General features: G+C 47.4%; 14 non-coding genes and 1 pseudogene across 14 annotated transcripts; all 15 read left to right on the plus strand.

Moving 5' to 3' along the window:
* Positions 1 to 551: 551 nt before the first annotated feature.
* LOC142262190 (U2 spliceosomal RNA) lies at positions 552 to 742 on the plus strand. Its single transcript, XR_012729637.1, has one exon. It is a non-coding gene; the product is annotated as a U2 spliceosomal RNA (small nuclear RNA).
* A 1,117-nt stretch (positions 743 to 1,859) lies between these two features.
* Positions 1,860 to 2,050, plus strand: LOC142262191 (U2 spliceosomal RNA). Its single transcript, XR_012729638.1, has one exon. It is a non-coding gene; the product is annotated as a U2 spliceosomal RNA (small nuclear RNA).
* Positions 2,051 to 3,167: 1,117 nt separating this feature from the next.
* On the plus strand, positions 3,168 to 3,358 carry LOC142262266 (U2 spliceosomal RNA). Its single transcript, XR_012729705.1, has one exon. It is a non-coding gene; the product is annotated as a U2 spliceosomal RNA (small nuclear RNA).
* A 1,117-nt stretch (positions 3,359 to 4,475) lies between these two features.
* Positions 4,476 to 4,617, plus strand: LOC142262335 (U2 spliceosomal RNA; annotated as a pseudogene).
* Positions 4,618 to 5,314: 697 nt separating this feature from the next.
* LOC142262311 (U2 spliceosomal RNA) lies at positions 5,315 to 5,510 on the plus strand. The gene has a single exon (XR_012729744.1). It is a non-coding gene; the product is annotated as a U2 spliceosomal RNA (small nuclear RNA).
* Positions 5,511 to 6,627: 1,117 nt separating this feature from the next.
* On the plus strand, positions 6,628 to 6,818 carry LOC142262193 (U2 spliceosomal RNA). The gene has a single exon (XR_012729639.1). It is a non-coding gene; the product is annotated as a U2 spliceosomal RNA (small nuclear RNA).
* Positions 6,819 to 8,737: 1,919 nt separating this feature from the next.
* On the plus strand, positions 8,738 to 8,930 carry LOC142262293 (U2 spliceosomal RNA). Its single transcript, XR_012729727.1, has one exon. It is a non-coding gene; the product is annotated as a U2 spliceosomal RNA (small nuclear RNA).
* Positions 8,931 to 10,047: 1,117 nt separating this feature from the next.
* On the plus strand, positions 10,048 to 10,238 carry LOC142262194 (U2 spliceosomal RNA). The gene has a single exon (XR_012729640.1). It is a non-coding gene; the product is annotated as a U2 spliceosomal RNA (small nuclear RNA).
* Positions 10,239 to 11,355: 1,117 nt separating this feature from the next.
* LOC142262195 (U2 spliceosomal RNA) lies at positions 11,356 to 11,546 on the plus strand. Its single transcript, XR_012729641.1, has one exon. It is a non-coding gene; the product is annotated as a U2 spliceosomal RNA (small nuclear RNA).
* Positions 11,547 to 12,663: 1,117 nt separating this feature from the next.
* On the plus strand, positions 12,664 to 12,854 carry LOC142262196 (U2 spliceosomal RNA). Its single transcript, XR_012729642.1, has one exon. It is a non-coding gene; the product is annotated as a U2 spliceosomal RNA (small nuclear RNA).
* Positions 12,855 to 13,971: 1,117 nt separating this feature from the next.
* LOC142262197 (U2 spliceosomal RNA) lies at positions 13,972 to 14,162 on the plus strand. Its single transcript, XR_012729643.1, has one exon. It is a non-coding gene; the product is annotated as a U2 spliceosomal RNA (small nuclear RNA).
* Positions 14,163 to 15,279: 1,117 nt separating this feature from the next.
* Positions 15,280 to 15,470, plus strand: LOC142262268 (U2 spliceosomal RNA). The gene has a single exon (XR_012729707.1). It is a non-coding gene; the product is annotated as a U2 spliceosomal RNA (small nuclear RNA).
* Positions 15,471 to 16,587: 1,117 nt separating this feature from the next.
* On the plus strand, positions 16,588 to 16,778 carry LOC142262199 (U2 spliceosomal RNA). The gene has a single exon (XR_012729645.1). It is a non-coding gene; the product is annotated as a U2 spliceosomal RNA (small nuclear RNA).
* Positions 16,779 to 17,895: 1,117 nt separating this feature from the next.
* On the plus strand, positions 17,896 to 18,086 carry LOC142262200 (U2 spliceosomal RNA). The gene has a single exon (XR_012729646.1). It is a non-coding gene; the product is annotated as a U2 spliceosomal RNA (small nuclear RNA).
* A 1,117-nt stretch (positions 18,087 to 19,203) lies between these two features.
* LOC142262201 (U2 spliceosomal RNA) lies at positions 19,204 to 19,394 on the plus strand. Its single transcript, XR_012729647.1, has one exon. It is a non-coding gene; the product is annotated as a U2 spliceosomal RNA (small nuclear RNA).
* Positions 19,395 to 20,290: the final 896 nt, after the last annotated feature.

The raw sequence follows: 20,290 nt of genomic DNA on the forward strand, positions 1-20,290 counted from the left end.
TCACAATAGCGCTGCTGCCTAGAAAACAAGCTGCGCAGAAGAAGTTGTTCTTTGGGTGGGAGGGTGGGCTAGTGGAAGGAGGGGGCAATCTCTTTTTTTCCCGGGTGGTAGGGGGATGACAGGAGAAGGGAAGCGGGTGGTGAGAAAGGTACAGAGGGCAGGGTTTGGGGGCTGGGAAGGAAAGGGAAAAGATTAGGGTTTGGGGATGATGAAAGGGCTTTCTACGGGTAAGGATGGCAAAGGGTGGCAGTGACGGAAAGTCAGGCAACCTGTCCTGTCCGTCTTTTTGTATCGTGAATTGGAAAGACTGCAAGGGGGAGGGGAGTTGCTTGCGCCCTAAAGGAGGAGTTATTCAGATTCATTGCAGTGGGCGGCGGCTGCAAAACGCACCATTCTTCTTGTTTTTGCTCTGCAAAGCAGCCTTTTCAAGGGTTGGCTTGGGTGACAAAATGTCTTGTGTAGGCGTGGGTTTGTCTCCCTCTCGCTCTCTCTCCCTAAGATGTGTCCGGCATAGGCCAGGGTGCCACTCGAGGCCCAAACCAATTCTGGTTATCGCTTCTCGGCCTTTTGGCTAAGATCAAGTGTAGTATCTGTTCTTATCAGTTTAATATCTGATACGTCCCCTATCTGGGGACCATATATTAAATGGATTTTTAGAACAGGGAGATGGAAAAAGAGCTTGCTCTGTCCACTCCACGCATTGACCTGGTATTGCAGTACCTCCAGGAACGGTGCACCCCTTCTTAACCCAGTTTCCAAAAGCAGAACTCGATTCACCTGATTCATATTAGCCCGATTAGCGAATTGAAATGAATTTTTATCTAACACACTTTTTACTTGCTTTATTCATCCAAATAGCAAACTCATCACCACTCAACTTCACCAACTCTGCTATGTCCCGTGCAGTATCTTGTTGTCAGTCTAATCTAGATCATGTGTAATTGAATGGAATAGATCCCTTTTGGACAAAGTGGAGTCAGATGCTGCAGTGACCACAGGTGTGAGAGGATCTACAATTGGCATCTGGTGTTATCTCTCTGCTTCCACTCCAAATAAAGTTACCTGTTGTTACCTGAACGTCAAATACTAAGAATGGGCGGCCTATGAAAGAATTAGTACTTTCATTAAGTATACTAAACCGGCTAATTGGGAATAGACAAACTGTAAAAAGCCCTCTGAGAAAGCCCCTCTCTAACCTTTGTTAGTAAGCTTTTCTGTAGCCTGCCTGTTGATGTATTTTCGGTTTGAACAGTGCACAACATGAAGAGACGGAACACTGGCGGCTTGTCACAATGCCCCCCGATGACATCACAATAGCGCTGCTGCCTAGAAAACAAGCTGCGCAGAAGAAGTTGTTCTTTGGGTGGGAGGGTGGGCTAGTGGAAGGAGGGGGCAATCTCTTTTTTTCCCGGGTGGTAGGGGGATGACAGGAGAAGGGAAGCGGGTGGTGAGAAAGGTACAGAGGGCAGGGTTTGGGGGCTGGGAAGGAAAGGGAAAAGATTAGGGTTTGGGGATGATGAAAGGGCTTTCTACGGGTAAGGATGGCAAAGGGTGGCAGTGACGGAAAGTCAGGCAACCTGTCCTGTCCGTCTTTTTGTATCGTGAATTGGAAAGACTGCAAGGGGGAGGGGAGTTGCTTGCGCCCTAAAGGAGGAGTTATTCAGATTCATTGCAGTGGGCGGCGGCTGCAAAACGCACCATTCTTCTTGTTTTTGCTCTGCAAAGCAGCCTTTTCAAGGGTTGGCTTGGGTGACAAAATGTCTTGTGTAGGCGTGGGTTTGTCTCCCTCTCGCTCTCTCTCCCTAAGATGTGTCCGGCATAGGCCAGGGTGCCACTCGAGGCCCAAACCAATTCTGGTTATCGCTTCTCGGCCTTTTGGCTAAGATCAAGTGTAGTATCTGTTCTTATCAGTTTAATATCTGATACGTCCCCTATCTGGGGACCATATATTAAATGGATTTTTAGAACAGGGAGATGGAAAAAGAGCTTGCTCTGTCCACTCCACGCATTGACCTGGTATTGCAGTACCTCCAGGAACGGTGCACCCCTTCTTAACCCAGTTTCCAAAAGCAGAACTCGATTCACCTGATTCATATTAGCCCGATTAGCGAATTGAAATGAATTTTTATCTAACACACTTTTTACTTGCTTTATTCATCCAAATAGCAAACTCATCACCACTCAACTTCACCAACTCTGCTATGTCCCGTGCAGTATCTTGTTGTCAGTCTAATCTAGATCATGTGTAATTGAATGGAATAGATCCCTTTTGGACAAAGTGGAGTCAGATGCTGCAGTGACCACAGGTGTGAGAGGATCTACAATTGGCATCTGGTGTTATCTCTCTGCTTCCACTCCAAATAAAGTTACCTGTTGTTACCTGAACGTCAAATACTAAGAATGGGCGGCCTATGAAAGAATTAGTACTTTCATTAAGTATACTAAACCGGCTAATTGGGAATAGACAAACTGTAAAAAGCCCTCTGAGAAAGCCCCTCTCTAACCTTTGTTAGTAAGCTTTTCTGTAGCCTGCCTGTTGATGTATTTTCGGTTTGAACAGTGCACAACATGAAGAGACGGAACACTGGCGGCTTGTCACAATGCCCCCCGATGACATCACAATAGCGCTGCTGCCTAGAAAACAAGCTGCGCAGAAGAAGTTGTTCTTTGGGTGGGAGGGTGGGCTAGTGGAAGGAGGGGGCAATCTCTTTTTTTCCCGGGTGGTAGGGGGATGACAGGAGAAGGGAAGCGGGTGGTGAGAAAGGTACAGAGGGCAGGGTTTGGGGGCTGGGAAGGAAAGGGAAAAGATTAGGGTTTGGGGATGATGAAAGGGCTTTCTACGGGTAAGGATGGCAAAGGGTGGCAGTGACGGAAAGTCAGGCAACCTGTCCTGTCCGTCTTTTTGTATCGTGAATTGGAAAGACTGCAAGGGGGAGGGGAGTTGCTTGCGCCCTAAAGGAGGAGTTATTCAGATTCATTGCAGTGGGCGGCGGCTGCAAAACGCACCATTCTTCTTGTTTTTGCTCTGCAAAGCAGCCTTTTCAAGGGTTGGCTTGGGTGACAAAATGTCTTGTGTAGGCGTGGGTTTGTCTCCCTCTCGCTCTCTCTCCCTAAGATGTGTCCGGCATAGGCCAGGGTGCCACTCGAGGCCCAAACCAATTCTGGTTATTGCTTCTCGGCCTTTTGGCTAAGATCAAGTGTAGTATCTGTTCTTATCAGTTTAATATCTGATACGTCCCCTATCTGGGGACCATATATTAAATGGATTTTTAGAACAGGGAGATGGAAAAAGAGCTTGCTCTGTCCACTCCACGCATTGACCTGGTATTGCAGTACCTCCAGGAACGGTGCACCCCTTCTTAACCCAGTTTCCAAAAGCAGAACTCGATTCACCTGATTCATATTAGCCCGATTAGCGAATTGAAATGAATTTTTATCTAACACACTTTTTACTTGCTTTATTCATCCAAATAGCAAACTCATCACCACTCAACTTCACCAACTCTGCTATGTCCCGTGCAGTATCTTGTTGTCAGTCTAATCTAGATCATGTGTAATTGAATGGAATAGATCCCTTTTGGACAAAGTGGAGTCAGATGCTGCAGTGACCACAGGTGTGAGAGGATCTACAATTGGCATCTGGTGTTATCTCTCTGCTTCCACTCCAAATAAAGTTACCTGTTGTTACCTGAACGTCAAATACTAAGAATGGGCGGCCTATGAAAGAATTAGTACTTTCATTAAGTATACTAAACCGGCTAATTGGGAATAGACAAACTGTAAAAAGCCCTCTGAGAAAGCCCCTCTCTAACCTTTGTTAGTAAGCTTTTCTGTAGCCTGCCTGTTGATGTATTTTCGGTTTGAACAGTGCACAACATGAAGAGACGGAACACTGGCGGCTTGTCACAATGCCCCCCGATGACATCACAATAGCGCTGCTGCCTAGAAAACAAGCTGCGCAGAAGAAGTTGTTCTTTGGGTGGGAGGGTGGGCTAGTGGAAGGAGGGGGCAATCTCTTTTTTTCCCGGGTGGTAGGGGGATGACAGGAGAAGGGAAGCGGGTGGTGAGAAAGGTACAGAGGGCAGGGTTTGGGGGCTGGGAAGGAAAGGGAAAAGATTAGGGTTTGGGGATGATGAAAGGGCTTTCTACGGGTAAGGATGGCAAAGGGTGGCAGTGACGGAAAGTCAGGCAACCTGTCCTGTCCGTCTTTTTGTATCGTGAATTGGAAAGACTGCAAGGGGGAGGGGAGTTGCTTGCGCCCTAAAGGAGGAGTTATTCAGATTCATTGCAGTGGGCGGCGGCTGCAAAACGCACCATTCTTCTTGTTTTTGCTCTGCAAAGCAGCCTTTTCAAGGGTTGGCTTGGGTGACAAAATGTCTTGTGTAGGCGTGGGTTTGTCTCCCTCTCGCTCTCTCTCCCTAAGATGTGTCCGGCATAGGCCAGGGTGCCACTCGAGGCCCAAACCAATTCTGGTTATCGCTTCTCGGCCTTTTGGCTAAGATCAAGTGTAGTATTGTTCGAAAAGGTGGTTTAAGGCTCCGGCCACCTTAGTACAATGATGCAATGCACACTGGAAGGTTGCACTTGTTAGTACTTTGGGAGGATAGTATATCCATCTAGAGGAAACCATGGCCCTACCAGGATTGAGGCTATTAGACTGAGTAAGTGTGGGGGTTATGGTGCAATGTGCCCCAGGAATGGACACCCTGGAGGGAGTCTGAACTTGCTAGGTTGGGACCCTGGTAAGCCTCAGACTCTGTCGCACGCCGCGCCTTGCCTATTCATACTTTCCAAGCATATTGCCCTATCCTGGCCTTCTGGCTAAGAAGGGAAATTTTTATAATCCCGGTCGGAAGTCCGGTCAGCTTTGGGCTGAGAAACCAACACCCGGTTGGAGGTCCGGGTCAGCTTTGGCTGAGAAACCAACACCCGGTTGGAGGTCCGGTTAGCCTTGGGCTGAGAAACCAACACCCGGTTGGAGGTCCGGTCAGCCTTGGGCTGAGAAACCAACACCCGGTTGGAGGTCCGGTCAGCCTTGGGCTGAGAAACCAACACCGGTTGACGGTCCGGGCAGTCTCGGCTGCGAAACCAACGACTAGTAGCTCCCTACTCCACTTGGGTAAGATGCCTCGGTGGACGCTGGGAGCAACAACAAGGCTCAACCAGGCTTCGGCTTGGGGGAGCACCGAAGATCCCTGACCCTCGCTGTGGCCTTCTGGCTCGGAGGGACGGGGTTGATTTTTGGGGATCCTCTTCTCACGGAGGGGTCCACACGAATCCTAGCCTTTGCACTGTTTTTGGTGTGACTTCGGTCATGCATTTTTGCGGTGCTTTGGAAAGCTTCATTAAATCAAAAATCTGTTCTTATCAGTTTAATATCTGATACGTCCCCTATCTGGGGACCATATATTAAATGGATTTTTAGAACAGGGAGATGGAAAAAGAGCTTGCTCTGTCCACTCCACGCATTGACCTGGTATTGCAGTACCTCCAGGAACGGTGCACCCCTTCTTAACCCAGTTTCCAAAAGCAGAACTCGATTCACCTGATTCATATTAGCCCGATTAGCGAATTGAAATGAATTTTTATCTAACACACTTTTTACTTGCTTTATTCATCCAAATAGCAAACTCATCACCACTCAACTTCACCAACTCTGCTATGTCCCGTGCAGTATCTTGTTGTCAGTCTAATCTAGATCATGTGTAATTGAATGGAATAGATCCCTTTTGGACAAAGTGGAGTCAGATGCTGCAGTGACCACAGGTGTGAGAGGATCTACAATTGGCATCTGGTGTTATCTCTCTGCTTCCACTCCAAATAAAGTTACCTGTTGTTACCTGAACGTCAAATACTAAGAATGGGCGGCCTATGAAAGAATTAGTACTTTCATTAAGTATACTAAACTGGCTAATTGGGAATAGACAAACTGTAAAAAGCCCTCTGAGAAAGCCCCTCTCTAACCTTTGTTAGTAAGCTTTTCTGTAGCCTGCCTGTTGATGTATTTTCGGTTTGAACAGTGCACAACATGAAGAGACGAAACACTGGCGGCTTGTCACAATGCCCCCCGATGACATCACAATAGCGCTGCTGCCTAGAAAACAAGCTGCGCAGAAGAAGTTGTTCTTTGGGTGGGAGGGTGGGCTAGTGGAAGGAGGGGGCAATCTCTTTTTTTCCCGGGTGGTAGGGGGATGACAGGAGAAGGGAAGCGGGTGGTGAGAAAGGTACAGAGGGCAGGGTTTGGGGGCTGGGAAGGAAAGGGAAAAGATTAGGGTTTGGGGATGATGAAAGGGCTTTCTACGGGTAAGGATGGCAAAGGGTGGCAGTGACGGAAAGTCAGGCAACCTGTCCTGTCCGTCTTTTTGTATCGTGAATTGGAAAGACTGCAAGGGGGAGGGGAGTTGCTTGCGCCCTAAAGGAGGAGTTATTCAGATTCATTGCAGTGGGCGGCGGCTGCAAAACGCACCATTCTTCTTGTTTTTGCTCTGCAAAGCAGCCTTTTCAAGGGTTGGCTTGGGTGACAAAATGTCTTGTGTAGGCGTGGGTTTGTCTCCCTCTCGCTCTCTCTCCCTAAGATGTGTCCGGCATAGGCCAGGGTGCCACTCGAGGCCCAAACCAATTCTGGTTATCGCTTCTCGGCCTTTTGGCTAAGATCAAGTGTAGTATCTGTTCTTATCAGTTTAATATCTGATACGTCCCCTATCTGGGGACCATATATTAAATGGATTTTTAGAACAGGGAGATGGAAAAAGAGCTTGCTCTGTCCACTCCACGCATTGACCTGGTATTGCAGTACCTCCAGGAACGGTGCACCCCTTCTTAACCCAGTTTCCAAAAGCAGAACTCGATTCACCTGATTCATATTAGCCCGATTAGCGAATTGAAATGAATTTTTATCTAACACACTTTTTACTTGCTTTATTCATCCAAATAGCAAACTCATCACCACTCAACTTCACCAACTCTGCTATGTCCCGTGCAGTATCTTGTTGTCAGTCTAATCTAGATCATGTGTAATTGAATGGAATAGATCCCTTTTGGACAAAGTGGAGTCAGATGCTGCAGTGACCACAGGTGTGAGAGGATCTACAATTGGCATCTGGTGTTATCTCTCTGCTTCCACTCCAAATAAAGTTACCTGTTGTTACCTGAACGTCAAATACTAAGAATGGGCGGCCTATGAAAGAATTAGTACTTTCATTAAGTATACTAAACCGGCTAATTGGGAATAGACAAACTGTAAAAAGCCCTCTGAGAAAGCCCCTCTCTAACCTTTGTTAGTAAGCTTTTCTGTAGCCTGCCTGTTGATGTATTTTCGGTTTGAACAGTGCACAACATGAAGAGACGGAACACTGGCGGCTTGTCACAATGCCCCCCGATGACATCACAATAGCGCTGCTGCCTAGAAAACAAGCTGCGCAGAAGAAGTTGTTCTTTGGGTGGGAGGGTGGGCTAGTGGAAGGAGGGGGCAATCTCTTTTTTTCCCGGGTGGTAGGGGGATGACAGGAGAAGGGAAGCGGGTGGTGAGAAAGGTACAGAGGGCAGGGTTTGGGGGCTGGGAAGGAAAGGGAAAAGATTAGGGTTTGGGGATGATGAAAGGGCTTTCTACGGGTAAGGATGGCAAAGGGTGGCAGTGACGGAAAGTCAGGCAACCTGTCCTGTCCGTCTTTTTGTATCGTGAATTGGAAAGACTGCAAGGGGGAGGGGAGTTGCTTGCGCCCTAAAGGAGGAGTTATTCAGATTCATTGCAGTGGGCGGCGGCTGCAAAACGCACCATTCTTCTTGTTTTTGCTCTGCAAAGCAGCCTTTTCAAGGGTTGGCTTGGGTGACAAAATGTCTTGTGTAGGCGTGGGTTTGTCTCCCTCTCGCTCTCTCTCCCTAAGATGTGTCCGGCATAGGCCAGGGTGCCACTCGAGGCCCAAACCAATTCTGGTTATCGCTTCTCGGCCTTTTGGCTAAGATCAAGTGTAGTGTTGTTCGAAGAGGTGGTTTAAGCACCAGGCCACCTTAGTACAATGATACAATGCACACTGGAAGGTTGCGCTTGCTAGTACTCTGGGTGGATAGTATATTCATCTAGAGGAAAACATGGCCCTACCAGGATCGAGGCTATTAGACTGAGTAAGGGTGGGGGGCTATGGTACAACGTGCCCCAGGACTGATGACCCTGGAGTGAGTCTGAGCTTGCTGGCTTGGGACCCCGGCAAGCCTTGGGCTCTGTAGCACACCGTACCTTGCCTTTTCATACTTTTTGAGCACATTACCCTATCCCGGCCTTCTGGCTAGGAAGGGAAATTTTTATAATCCCGGTCGGAGGTCTGGTCAGCTTTGGGCTGAGAAACTAACACCCGGTTGGAGGTCCGGGTCAGCTTCGGCTGAGAAACCAACACCCGGTTGGAGGTCTGGGTCAGCTTCGGCTGAGAAACCAACACCCGGTTGGAGGTCCGGTTAGCCTTGGGCTGAGAAACCAACACCGGTTGACGGTCCGGGCAGTTTCGGCTGCGAAACCAACAACTAGTAGCTCTCTACTCCACTTGGGTAAGATGCCTGGGTGGACGCTGGGAGCAACGACAAGGCTCAACCAGGCTTCGGCTTGGGGGAGCACCGAAGATCCCCGACCCTTGCTGTGGCCTTCTGGCTCGGAGGGACGGGGTTGATTTTTGGGGACCCTCTCCTCACGGTGGGGTCCACACGAATCCTAGCCTTTGCACTGTTTTTGGTGTGACTTCGGTCATGCATTTTTTGTGGTGCTTTGGAAAGCTTCATTAAATCAAAAATCTGTTCTTATCAGTTTAATATCTGATACGTCCCCTATCTGGGGACCATATATTAAATGGATTTTTAGAACAGGGAGATGGAAAAAGAGCTTGCTCTGTCCACTCCACGCATTGACCTGGTATTGCAGTACCTCCAGGAACGGTGCACCCCTTCTTAACCCAGTTTCCAAAAGCAGAACTCGATTCACCTGATTCATATTAGCCCGATTAGCGAATTGAAATGAATTTTTATCTAACACACTTTTTACTTGCTTTATTCATCCAAATAGCAAACTCATCACCACTCAACTTCACCAACTCTGCTATGTCCCGTGCAGTATCTTGTTGTCAGTCTAATCTAGATCATGTGTAATTGAATGGAATAGATCCCTTTTGGACAAAGTGGAGTCAGATGCTGCAGTGACCACAGGTGTGAGAGGATCTACAATTGGCATCTGGTGTTATCTCTCTGCTTCCACTCCAAATAAAGTTACCTGTTGTTACCTGAACGTCAAATACTAAGAATGGGCGGCCTATGAAAGAATTAGTACTTTCATTAAGTATACTAAACCGGCTAATTGGGAATAGACAAACTGTAAAAAGCCCTCTGAGAAAGCCCCTCTCTAACCTTTGTTAGTAAGCTTTTCTGTAGCCTGCCTGTTGATGTATTTTCGGTTTGAACAGTGCACAACATGAAGAGACGGAACACTGGCGGCTTGTCACAATGCCCCCCGATGACATCACAATAGCGCTGCTGCCTAGAAAACAAGCTGCGCAGAAGAAGTTGTTCTTTGGGTGGGAGGGTGGGCTAGTGGAAGGAGGGGGCAATCTCTTTTTTTCCCGGGTGGTAGGGGGATGACAGGAGAAGGGAAGCGGGTGGTGAGAAAGGTACAGAGGGCAGGGTTTGGGGGCTGGGAAGGAAAGGGAAAAGATTAGGGTTTGGGGATGATGAAAGGGCTTTCTACGGGTAAGGATGGCAAAGGGTGGCAGTGACGGAAAGTCAGGCAACCTGTCCTGTCCGTCTTTTTGTATCGTGAATTGGAAAGACTGCAAGGGGGAGGGGAGTTGCTTGCGCCCTAAAGGAGGAGTTATTCAGATTCATTGCAGTGGGCGGCGGCTGCAAAACGCACCATTCTTCTTGTTTTTGCTCTGCAAAGCAGCCTTTTCAAGGGTTGGCTTGGGTGACAAAATGTCTTGTGTAGGCGTGGGTTTGTCTCCCTCTCGCTCTCTCTCCCTAAGATGTGTCCGGCATAGGCCAGGGTGCCACTCGAGGCCCAAACCAATTCTGGTTATCGCTTCTCGGCCTTTTGGCTAAGATCAAGTGTAGTATCTGTTCTTATCAGTTTAATATCTGATACGTCCCCTATCTGGGGACCATATATTAAATGGATTTTTAGAACAGGGAGATGGAAAAAGAGCTTGCTCTGTCCACTCCACGCATTGACCTGGTATTGCAGTACCTCCAGGAACGGTGCACCCCTTCTTAACCCAGTTTCCAAAAGCAGAACTCGATTCACCTGATTCATATTAGCCCGATTAGCGAATTGAAATGAATTTTTATCTAACACACTTTTTACTTGCTTTATTCATCCAAATAGCAAACTCATCACCACTCAACTTCACCAACTCTGCTATGTCCCGTGCAGTATCTTGTTGTCAGTCTAATCTAGATCATGTGTAATTGAATGGAATAGATCCCTTTTGGACAAAGTGGAGTCAGATGCTGCAGTGACCACAGGTGTGAGAGGATCTACAATTGGCATCTGGTGTTATCTCTCTGCTTCCACTCCAAATAAAGTTACCTGTTGTTACCTGAACGTCAAATACTAAGAATGGGCGGCCTATGAAAGAATTAGTACTTTCATTAAGTATACTAAACCGGCTAATTGGGAATAGACAAACTGTAAAAAGCCCTCTGAGAAAGCCCCTCTCTAACCTTTGTTAGTAAGCTTTTCTGTAGCCTGCCTGTTGATGTATTTTCGGTTTGAACAGTGCACAACATGAAGAGACGGAACACTGGCGGCTTGTCACAATGCCCCCCGATGACATCACAATAGCGCTGCTGCCTAGAAAACAAGCTGCGCAGAAGAAGTTGTTCTTTGGGTGGGAGGGTGGGCTAGTGGAAGGAGGGGGCAATCTCTTTTTTTCCCGGGTGGTAGGGGGATGACAGGAGAAGGGAAGCGGGTGGTGAGAAAGGTACAGAGGGCAGGGTTTGGGGGCTGGGAAGGAAAGGGAAAAGATTAGGGTTTGGGGATGATGAAAGGGCTTTCTACGGGTAAGGATGGCAAAGGGTGGCAGTGACGGAAAGTCAGGCAACCTGTCCTGTCCGTCTTTTTGTATCGTGAATTGGAAAGACTGCAAGGGGGAGGGGAGTTGCTTGCGCCCTAAAGGAGGAGTTATTCAGATTCATTGCAGTGGGCGGCGGCTGCAAAACGCACCATTCTTCTTGTTTTTGCTCTGCAAAGCAGCCTTTTCAAGGGTTGGCTTGGGTGACAAAATGTCTTGTGTAGGCGTGGGTTTGTCTCCCTCTCGCTCTCTCTCCCTAAGATGTGTCCGGCATAGGCCAGGGTGCCACTCGAGGCCCAAACCAATTCTGGTTATCGCTTCTCGGCCTTTTGGCTAAGATCAAGTGTAGTATCTGTTCTTATCAGTTTAATATCTGATACGTCCCCTATCTGGGGACCATATATTAAATGGATTTTTAGAACAGGGAGATGGAAAAAGAGCTTGCTCTGTCCACTCCACGCATTGACCTGGTATTGCAGTACCTCCAGGAACGGTGCACCCCTTCTTAACCCAGTTTCCAAAAGCAGAACTCGATTCACCTGATTCATATTAGCCCGATTAGCGAATTGAAATGAATTTTTATCTAACACACTTTTTACTTGCTTTATTCATCCAAATAGCAAACTCATCACCACTCAACTTCACCAACTCTGCTATGTCCCGTGCAGTATCTTGTTGTCAGTCTAATCTAGATCATGTGTAATTGAATGGAATAGATCCCTTTTGGACAAAGTGGAGTCAGATGCTGCAGTGACCACAGGTGTGAGAGGATCTACAATTGGCATCTGGTGTTATCTCTCTGCTTCCACTCCAAATAAAGTTACCTGTTGTTACCTGAACGTCAAATACTAAGAATGGGCGGCCTATGAAAGAATTAGTACTTTCATTAAGTATACTAAACTGGCTAATTGGGAATAGACAAACTGTAAAAAGCCCTCTGAGAAAGCCCCTCTCTAACCTTTGTTAGTAAGCTTTTCTGTAGCCTGCCTGTTGATGTATTTTCGGTTTGAACAGTGCACAACATGAAGAGACGGAACACTGGCGGCTTGTCACAATGCCCCCCGATGACATCACAATAGCGCTGCTGCCTAGAAAACAAGCTGCGCAGAAGAAGTTGTTCTTTGGGTGGGAGGGTGGGCTAGTGGAAGGAGGGGGCAATCTCTTTTTTTCCCGGGTGGTAGGGGGATGACAGGAGAAGGGAAGCGGGTGGTGAGAAAGGTACAGAGGGCAGGGTTTGGGGGCTGGGAAGGAAAGGGAAAAGATTAGGGTTTGGGGATGATGAAAGGGCTTTCTACGGGTAAGGATGGCAAAGGGTGGCAGTGACGGAAAGTCAGGCAACCTGTCCTGTCCGTCTTTTTGTATCGTGAATTGGAAAGACTGCAAGGGGGAGGGGAGTTGCTTGCGCCCTAAAGGAGGAGTTATTCAGATTCATTGCAGTGGGCGGCGGCTGCAAAACGCACCATTCTTCTTGTTTTTGCTCTGCAAAGCAGCCTTTTCAAGGGTTGGCTTGGGTGACAAAATGTCTTGTGTAGGCGTGGGTTTGTCTCCCTCTCGCTCTCTCTCCCTAAGATGTGTCCGGCATAGGCCAGGGTGCCACTCGAGGCCCAAACCAATTCTGGTTATCGCTTCTCGGCCTTTTGGCTAAGATCAAGTGTAGTATCTGTTCTTATCAGTTTAATATCTGATACGTCCCCTATCTGGGGACCATATATTAAATGGATTTTTAGAACAGGGAGATGGAAAAAGAGCTTGCTCTGTCCACTCCACGCATTGACCTGGTATTGCAGTACCTCCAGGAACGGTGCACCCCTTCTTAACCCAGTTTCCAAAAGCAGAACTCGATTCACCTGATTCATATTAGCCCGATTAGCGAATTGAAATGAATTTTTATCTAACACACTTTTTACTTGCTTTATTCATCCAAATAGCAAACTCATCACCACTCAACTTCACCAACTCTGCTATGTCCCGTGCAGTATCTTGTTGTCAGTCTAATCTAGATCATGTGTAATTGAATGGAATAGATCCCTTTTGGACAAAGTGGAGTCAGATGCTGCAGTGACCACAGGTGTGAGAGGATCTACAATTGGCATCTGGTGTTATCTCTCTGCTTCCACTCCAAATAAAGTTACCTGTTGTTACCTGAACGTCAAATACTAAGAATGGGCGGCCTATGAAAGAATTAGTACTTTCATTAAGTATACTAAACCGGCTAATTGGGAATAGACAAACTGTAAAAAGCCCTCTGAGAAAGCCCCTCTCTAACCTTTGTTAGTAAGCTTTTCTGTAGCCTGCCTGTTGATGTATTTTCGGTTTGAACAGTGCACAACATGAAGAGACGGAACACTGGCGGCTTGTCACAATGCCCCCCGATGACATCACAATAGCGCTGCTGCCTAGAAAACAAGCTGCGCAGAAGAAGTTGTTCTTTGGGTGGGAGGGTGGGCTAGTGGAAGGAGGGGGCAATCTCTTTTTTTCCCGGGTGGTAGGGGGATGACAGGAGAAGGGAAGCGGGTGGTGAGAAAGGTACAGAGGGCAGGGTTTGGGGGCTGGGAAGGAAAGGGAAAAGATTAGGGTTTGGGGATGATGAAAGGGCTTTCTACGGGTAAGGATGGCAAAGGGTGGCAGTGACGGAAAGTCAGGCAACCTGTCCTGTCCGTCTTTTTGTATCGTGAATTGGAAAGACTGCAAGGGGGAGGGGAGTTGCTTGCGCCCTAAAGGAGGAGTTATTCAGATTCATTGCAGTGGGCGGCGGCTGCAAAACGCACCATTCTTCTTGTTTTTGCTCTGCAAAGCAGCCTTTTCAAGGGTTGGCTTGGGTGACAAAATGTCTTGTGTAGGCGTGGGTTTGTCTCCCTCTCGCTCTCTCTCCCTAAGATGTGTCCGGCATAGGCCAGGGTGCCACTCGAGGCCCAAACCAATTCTGGTTATCGCTTCTCGGCCTTTTGGCTAAGATCAAGTGTAGTATCTGTTCTTATCAGTTTAATATCTGATACGTCCCCTATCTGGGGACCATATATTAAATGGATTTTTAGAACAGGGAGATGGAAAAAGAGCTTGCTCTGTCCACTCCACGCATTGACCTGGTATTGCAGTACCTCCAGGAACGGTGCACCCCTTCTTAACCCAGTTTCCAAAAGCAGAACTCGATTCACCTGATTCATATTAGCCCGATTAGCGAATTGAAATGAATTTTTATCTAACACACTTTTTACTTGCTTTATTCATCCAAATAGCAAACTCATCACCACTCAACTTCACCAACTCTGCTATGTCCCGTGCAGTATCTTGTTGTCAGTCTAATCTAGATCATGTGTAATTGAATGGAATAGATCCCTTTTGGACAAAGTGGAGTCAGATGCTGCAGTGACCACAGGTGTGAGAGGATCTACAATTGGCATCTGGTGTTATCTCTCTGCTTCCACTCCAAATAAAGTTACCTGTTGTTACCTGAACGTCAAATACTAAGAATGGGCGGCCTATGAAAGAATTAGTACTTTCATTAAGTATACTAAACCGGCTAATTGGGAATAGACAAACTGTAAAAAGCCCTCTGAGAAAGCCCCTCTCTAACCTTTGTTAGTAAGCTTTTCTGTAGCCTGCCTGTTGATGTATTTTCGGTTTGAACAGTGCACAACATGAAGAGACGGAACACTGGCGGCTTGTCACAATGCCCCCCGATGACATCACAATAGCGCTGCTGCCTAGAAAACAAGCTGCGCAGAAGAAGTTGTTCTTTGGGTGGGAGGGTGGGCTAGTGGAAGGAGGGGGCAATCTCTTTTTTTCCCGGGTGGTAGGGGGATGACAGGAGAAGGGAAGCGGGTGGTGAGAAAGGTACAGAGGGCAGGGTTTGGGGGCTGGGAAGGAAAGGGAAAAGATTAGGGTTTGGGGATGATGAAAGGGCTTTCTACGGGTAAGGATGGCAAAGGGTGGCAGTGACGGAAAGTCAGGCAACCTGTCCTGTCCGTCTTTTTGTATCGTGAATTGGAAAGACTGCAAGGGGGAGGGGAGTTGCTTGCGCCCTAAAGGAGGAGTTATTCAGATTCATTGCAGTGGGCGGCGGCTGCAAAACGCACCATTCTTCTTGTTTTTGCTCTGCAAAGCAGCCTTTTCAAGGGTTGGCTTGGGTGACAAAATGTCTTGTGTAGGCGTGGGTTTGTCTCCCTCTCGCTCTCTCTCCCTAAGATGTGTCCGGCATAGGCCAGGGTGCCACTCGAGGCCCAAACCAATTCTGGTTATCGCTTCTCGGCCTTTTGGCTAAGATCAAGTGTAGTATCTGTTCTTATCAGTTTAATATCTGATACGTCCCCTATCTGGGGACCATATATTAAATGGATTTTTAGAACAGGGAGATGGAAAAAGAGCTTGCTCTGTCCACTCCACGCATTGACCTGGTATTGCAGTACCTCCAGGAACGGTGCATCCCTTCTTAACCCAGTTTCCAAAAGCAGAACTCGATTCACCTGATTCATATTAGCCCGATTAGCGAATTGAAATGAATTTTTATCTAACACACTTTTTACTTGCTTTATTCATCCAAATAGCAAACTCATCACCACTCAACTTCACCAACTCTGCTATGTCCCGTGCAGTATCTTGTTGTCAGTCTAATCTAGATCATGTGTAATTGAATGGAATAGATCCCTTTTGGACAAAGTGGAGTCAGATGCTGCAGTGACCACAGGTGTGAGAGGATCTACAATTGGCATCTGGTGTTATCTCTCTGCTTCCACTCCAAATAAAGTTACCTGTTGTTACCTGAACGTCAAATACTAAGAATGGGCGGCCTATGAAAGAATTAGTACTTTCATTAAGTATACTAAACCGGCTAATTGGGAATAGACAAACTGTAAAAAGCCCTCTGAGAAAGCCCCTCTCTAACCTTTGTTAGTAAGCTTTTCTGTAGCCTGCCTGTTGATGTATTTTCGGTTTGAACAGTGCACAACATGAAGAGACGGAACACTGGCGGCTTGTCACAATGCCCCCCGATGACATCACAATAGCGCTGCTGCCTAGAAAACAAGCTGCGCAGAAGAAGTTGTTCTTTGGGTGGGAGGGTGGGCTAGTGGAAGGAGGGGGCAATCTCTTTTTTTCCCGGGTGGTAGGGGGATGACAGGAGAAGGGAAGCGGGTGGTGAGAAAGGTACAGAGGGCAGGGTTTGGGGGCTGGGAAGGAAAGGGAAAAGATTAGGGTTTGGGGATGATGAAAGGGCTTTCTACGGGTAAGGATGGCAAAGGGTGGCAGTGACGGAAAGTCAGGCAACCTGTCCTGTCCGTCTTTTTGTATCGTGAATTGGAAAGACTGCAAGGGGGAGGGGAGTTGCTTGCGCCCTAAAGGAGGAGTTATTCAGATTCATTGCAGTGGGCGGCGGCTGCAAAACGCACCATTCTTCTTGTTTTTGCTCTGCAAAGCAGCCTTTTCAAGGGTTGGCTTGGGTGACAAAATGTCTTGTGTAGGCGTGGGTTTGTCTCCCTCTCGCTCTCTCTCCCTAAGATGTGTCCGGCATAGGCCAGGGTGCCACTCGAGGCCCAAACCAATTCTGGTTATCGCTTCTCGGCCTTTTGGCTAAGATCAAGTGTAGTATCTGTTCTTATCAGTTTAATATCTGATACGTCCCCTATCTGGGGACCATATATTAAATGGATTTTTAGAACAGGGAGATGGAAAAAGAGCTTGCTCTGTCCACTCCACGCATTGACCTGGTATTGCAGTACCTCCAGGAACGGTGCACCCCTTCTTAACCCAGTTTCCAAAAGCAGAACTCGATTCACCTGATTCATATTAGCCCGATTAGCGAATTGAAATGAATTTTTATCTAACACACTTTTTACTTGCTTTATTCATCCAAATAGCAAACTCATCACCACTCAACTTCACCAACTCTGCTATGTCCCGTGCAGTATCTTGTTGTCAGTCTAATCTAGATCATGTGTAATTGAATGGAATAGATCCCTTTTGGACAAAGTGGAGTCAGATGCTGCAGTGACCACAGGTGTGAGAGGATCTACAATTGGCATCTGGTGTTATCTCTCTGCTTCCACTCCAAATAAAGTTACCTGTTGTTACCTGAACGTCAAATACTAAGAATGGGCGGCCTATGAAAGAATTAGTACTTTCATTAAGTATACTAAACCGGCTAATTGGGAATAGACAAACTGTAAAAAGCCCTCTGAGAAAGCCCCTCTCTAACCTTTGTTAGTAAGCTTTTCTGTAGCCTGCCTGTTGATGTATTTTCGGTTTGAACAGTGCACAACATGAAGAGACGGAACACTGGCGGCTTGTCACAATGCCCCCCGATGACATCACAATAGCGCTGCTGCCTAGAAAACAAGCTGCGCAGAAGAAGTTGTTCTTTGGGTGGGAGGGTGGGCTAGTGGAAGGAGGGGGCAATCTCTTTTTTTCCCGGGTGGTAGGGGGATGACAGGAGAAGGGAAGCGGGTGGTGAGAAAGGTACAGAGGGCAGGGTTTGGGGGCTGGGAAGGAAAGGGAAAAGATTAGGGTTTGGGGATGATGAAAGGGCTTTCTACGGGTAAGGATGGCAAAGGGTGGCAGTGACGGAAAGTCAGGCAACCTGTCCTGTCCGTCTTTTTGTATCGTGAATTGGAAAGACTGCAAGGGGGAGGGGAGTTGCTTGCGCCCTAAAGGAGGAGTTATTCAGATTCATTGCAGTGGGCGGCGGCTGCAAAACGCACCATTCTTCTTGTTTTTGCTCTGCAAAGCAGCCTTTTCAAGGGTTGGCTTGGGTGACAAAATGTCTTGTGTAGGCGTGGGTTTGTCTCCCTCTCGCTCTCTCTCCCTAAGATGTGTCCGGCATAGGCCAGGGTGCCACTCGAGGCCCAAACCAATTCTGGTTATCGCTTCTCGGCCTTTTGGCTAAGATCAAGTGTAGTATCTGTTCTTATCAGTTTAATATCTGATACGTCCCCTATCTGGGGACCATATATTAAATGGATTTTTAGAACAGGGAGATGGAAAAAGAGCTTGCTCTGTCCACTCCACGCATTGACCTGGTATTGCAGTACCTCCAGGAACGGTGCACCCCTTCTTAACCCAGTTTCCAAAAGCAGAACTCGATTCACCTGATTCATATTAGCCCGATTAGCGAATTGAAATGAATTTTTATCTAACACACTTTTTACTTGCTTTATTCATCCAAATAGCAAACTCATCACCACTCAACTTCACCAACTCTGCTATGTCCCGTGCAGTATCTTGTTGTCAGTCTAATCTAGATCATGTGTAATTGAATGGAATAGATCCCTTTTGGACAAAGTGGAGTCAGATGCTGCAGTGACCACAGGTGTGAGAGGATCTACAATTGGCATCTGGTGTTATCTCTCTGCTTCCACTCCAAATAAAGTTACCTGTTGTTACCTGAACGTCAAATACTAAGAATGGGCGGCCTATGAAAGAATTAGTACTTTCATTAAGTATACTAAACCGGCTAATTGGGAATAGACAAACTGTAAAAAGCCCTCTGAGAAAGCCCCTCTCTAACCTTTGTTAGTAAGCTTTTCTGTAGCCTGCCTGTTGATGTATTTTCGGTTTGAACAGTGCACAACATGAAGAGACGGAACACTGGCGGCTTGTCACAATGCCCCCCGATGACATCACAATAGCGCTGCTGCCTAGAAAACAAGCTGCGCAGAAGAAGTTGTTCTTTGGGTGGGAGGGTGGGCTAGTGGAAGGAGGGGGCAATCTCTTTTTTTCCCGGGTGGTAGGGGGATGACAGGAGAAGGGAAGCGGGTGGTGAGAAAGGTACAGAGGGCAGGGTTTGGGGGCTGGGAAGGAAAGGGAAAAGATTAGGGTTTGGGGATGATGAAAGGGCTTTCTACGGGTAAGGATGGCAAAGGGTGGCAGTGACGGAAAGTCAGGCAACCTGTCCTGTCCGTCTTTTTGTATCGTGAATTGGAAAGACTGTAAGGGGGAGGGGAGTTGCTTGCGCCCTAAAGGAGGAGTTATTCAGATTCATTGCAGTGGGCGGCGGCTGCAAAACGCACCATTCTTCTTGTTTTTGCTCTGCAAAGCAGCCTTTTCAAGGGTTGGCTTGGGTGACAAAATGTCTTGTGTAGGCGTGGGTTTGTCTCCCTCTCGCTCTCTCTCCCTAAGATGTGTCCGGCATAGGCCAGGGTGCCACTCGAGGCCCAAACCAATTCTGGTTATCGCTTCTCGGCCTTTTGGCTAAGATCAAGTGTAGTATCTGTTCTTATCAGTTTAATATCTGATACGTCCCCTATCTGGGGACCATATATTAAATGGATTTTTAGAACAGGGAGATGGAAAAAGAGCTTGCTCTGTCCACTCCACGCATTGACCTGGTATTGCAGTACCTCCAGGAACGGTGCACCCCTTCTTAACCCAGTTTCCAAAAGCAGAACTCGATTCACCTGATTCATATTAGCCCGATTAGCGAATTGAAATGAATTTTTATCTAACACACTTTTTACTTGCTTTATTCATCCAAATAGCAAACTCATCACCACTCAACTTCACCAACTCTGCTATGTCCCGTGCAGTATCTTGTTGTCAGTCTAATCTAGATCATGTGTAATTGAATGGAATAGATCCCTTTTGGACAAAGTGGAGTCAGATGCTGCAGTGACCACAGGTGTGAGAGGATCTACAATTGGCATCTGGTGTTATCTCTCTGCTTCCACTCCAAATAAAGTTACCTGTTGTTACCTGAACGTCAAATACTAAGAATGGGCGGCCTATGAAAGAATTAGTACTTTCATTAAGTATACTAAACCGGCTAATTGGGAATAGACAAACTGTAAAAAGCCCTCTGAGAAAGCCCCTCTCTAACCTTTGTTAGTAAGCTTTTCTGTAGCCTGCCTGTTGATGTATTTTCGGTTTGAACAGTGCACAACATGAAGAGACGGAACACTGGCGGCTTGTCACAATGCCCCCCGATGACATCACAATAGCGCTGCTGCCTAGAAAACAAGCTGCGCAGAAGAAGTTGTTCTTTGGGTGGGAGGGTGGGCTAGTGGAAGGAGGGGGCAATCTCTTTTTTTCCCGGGTGGTAGGGGGATGACAGGAGAAGGGAAGCGGGTGGTGAGAAAGGTACAGAGGGCAGGGTTTGGGGGCTGGGAAGGAAAGGGAAAAGATTAGGGTTTGGGGATGATGAAAGGGCTTTCTACGGGTAAGGATGGCAAAGGGTGGCAGTGACGGAAAGTCAGGCAACCTGTCCTGTCCGTCTTTTTGTATCGTGAATTGGAAAGACTGCAAGGGGGAGGGGAGTTGCT

Source organism: Anomaloglossus baeobatrachus, unplaced genomic scaffold (genome assembly GCF_048569485.1).
Source record: "Anomaloglossus baeobatrachus isolate aAnoBae1 unplaced genomic scaffold, aAnoBae1.hap1 Scaffold_243, whole genome shotgun sequence".
In the NCBI taxonomy this organism is placed as follows: Eukaryota; Metazoa; Chordata; class Amphibia; order Anura; family Aromobatidae; genus Anomaloglossus; species Anomaloglossus baeobatrachus.